This window comes from Idiotropiscis lumnitzeri, unplaced genomic scaffold (genome assembly GCF_059441095.1).
Source record: "Idiotropiscis lumnitzeri isolate Australia: NSW breed Sydney's pygmy pipehorse unplaced genomic scaffold, RoL_Ilum_1.0 HiC_scaffold_182, whole genome shotgun sequence".
NCBI classification, from domain to species: domain Eukaryota; kingdom Metazoa; phylum Chordata; class Actinopteri; order Syngnathiformes; family Syngnathidae; genus Idiotropiscis; species Idiotropiscis lumnitzeri.
This window is the reverse complement of record NW_028283720.1, coordinates 370,603-373,008: the sequence shown is the minus strand read 5'-3', so window position 1 is coordinate 373,008 and position 2,406 is coordinate 370,603.

Below are 2,406 nucleotides of genomic sequence, written 5' to 3'. Positions count from 1 at the left end.
CATTTTTCTTCATCTTTTTGGGGTCTTTTTCGTCTTTCCTATGATTGATCCCTGCAATGCGGCTATTTTTTGTGTATTTAACTGACCATTAAAGCCATGTTCAGTTATCCATGTATCTAAATACTGAGTTTTATCAGGATCCTGTTTTTCGATGAACTTCCAATCTCTACACTGCAGCGTATCCCTGGGTTTTATTTTACTACCTAATATCCCCATTTTAGAAAATTTGGACCAGTTTGTCAACACCTAAGGTGTTCTAAAAACTGGTTTCTCATCAGTAGGACAGCAACTCAAATTTCCTGTTGTGGTAATTCTCAATTCAACCTTTTCAGGTGGAGAATTATTGCCTTTGCATCCACACCAGTCTGCTGTGTACAACCCTACTGTATTACATCGGATAAAATACCAAGTGGTATTTGTAATCCCCAATCACACCGTTCACTCACTTTACATACGGTTTGCGCAAACATTCACACACGGAATTTAAGTGTACACACAGACTCCGCCGTCCTACTTTCTCCACGGAATTTCTCGGACTCCGCCGTCATATACCTGCCATTGACTAGTATTCACAGGGTTTTTTTATTTCTCACTCCACTGTCCTTCATGGACCTGCCATCGACTAGTATGCACAGGATTTCTTATCTATACACAATTTCTTTCTCTTTTCTCTATCTTTCTTTCTTTCTCTTTTCTTATTTCATCTCTACTTCATGTCTTTCTTTGCTTTTTTTTCTTTTTTATGTTTTATTTTTATTTATTTATTCTTAATGCTCATTTATTTATTCTGAACACTTATTTATTTATTCTTAACGCGCAATGACCTCCAGTCAGTCACTTCCCCCCTAAAAAAAAATATCTCACCACTGTTGTCTTCCCTCCATTGGATCGCCGTCAACCGTCAGATCCCAGCTGGTGGGGTGAGGTCCAGTCCTGGAAAAGGATTTTTAGGCTCTCTCTAGTGAGCCTGCCATGGCCATGGTCTTTCTGGAGTTCACCACACCCGCTGGAATCCTCAGGTATCTTGGCTTCCCGCTCGAAGGACCAAAATAATGTCAGGTTCAATCACCTAAGCATTCACTGAACAAAGGCAAAATGAATGAAAGGAAGACAAGAGTTGATCTTTTACTCGCGAGGAGAACGAACGGAGGTGTGCTCAGTTACATCTCCAACTTCGTTCTGGAGCACACTCCGCCGAGCCCTCTATTTTATTTGGGAAGTCCCTAAACAATACAATGTATTTGCACTAAGGAACGAAGGGGGGAGCACCAGCAGGAACATGTAAACATTTCAGACACAAGAGGAAAGACAGACATCAATGGCAGTCATTTACTGATTGAAAAGGCAGATATGCCTTTTAGTGCTCTGGCACTAAAGTCTCAGTCCTTTTGGTTCAGAGGTGTGTCTCGGCACACCTCCTTTGATGTTGTAGACGTTGATCCTGTCTTCAGGCATCCGCTTCTCTTGAAGTCTTCTCATCCATATGGTCAAACATAGGTCACACTGTGGAACAATTCTTTTGCAATACTAATAGAGTAAAATATGGGATAAAATATATCTTCAACCTAACAATAGTGTAAACTGACATACTGAAGACTGGACAGTCATTAATTTGATTGTCCAGTCTTTCCCTCATGAGATAATGCTTCACTTAGAAAATGTGTACAGCGCGAGCTGAAAATGCATTTGCAGTACTAAACTACCACATTTCTATAACAGCTTAATTCAACGTTTCCAATGTAAATTTCTTCCTTTATATAGTGTAAACTGACATACTGAAGACTGGACAGTCATTAATTTGATTGTCCAGTATTTCCCTTATGAGATATTGCCTCACTTTGCAAATGTGCACAGCGCAAGCTGAAAATGCATTTGCAGCACAATAAAAACCCAAACTTCTATAACAGCTAAACCAAACGTTTCCAATGAAAGATTCCACCTTTATATCGTGGAAAAAGACATCCTGAAGCCTGGACAGTCATTAATTTGATTGTCCAGTATTTCCCTTATGAGATAATGCCTCACATAGCAGAATCATAAAAACATGGACGTGATGGTAAACTGTCCATTGTGCCGATAGATGGTATTCTCATGAGGTTAGGCTTGCTATGGAGAGTGGCATGGGGGTTGTGTCTCATGGTTGGAATGGGAAAGATGTCAATTTGGGACACATCGTCAGTAGTGTTCCATCAAATCACTGGGTGTTTCGGCCTTTATCACTAGACACCCTCATCGATGGTGGCCAGCGGCCGGTTGATCACGCCCGCGCTTATGTCCCATGCCCAATTAACTGTGGTGGATGGTTCTGCCCTGGGTACTCAAGTGGGATGACGCAGATTAGTGGTGGGATGGGGAGGGGGGACGGGGGTCATGTTGCTGATCTATGAGCCCAGTAGGGGTCCTTCC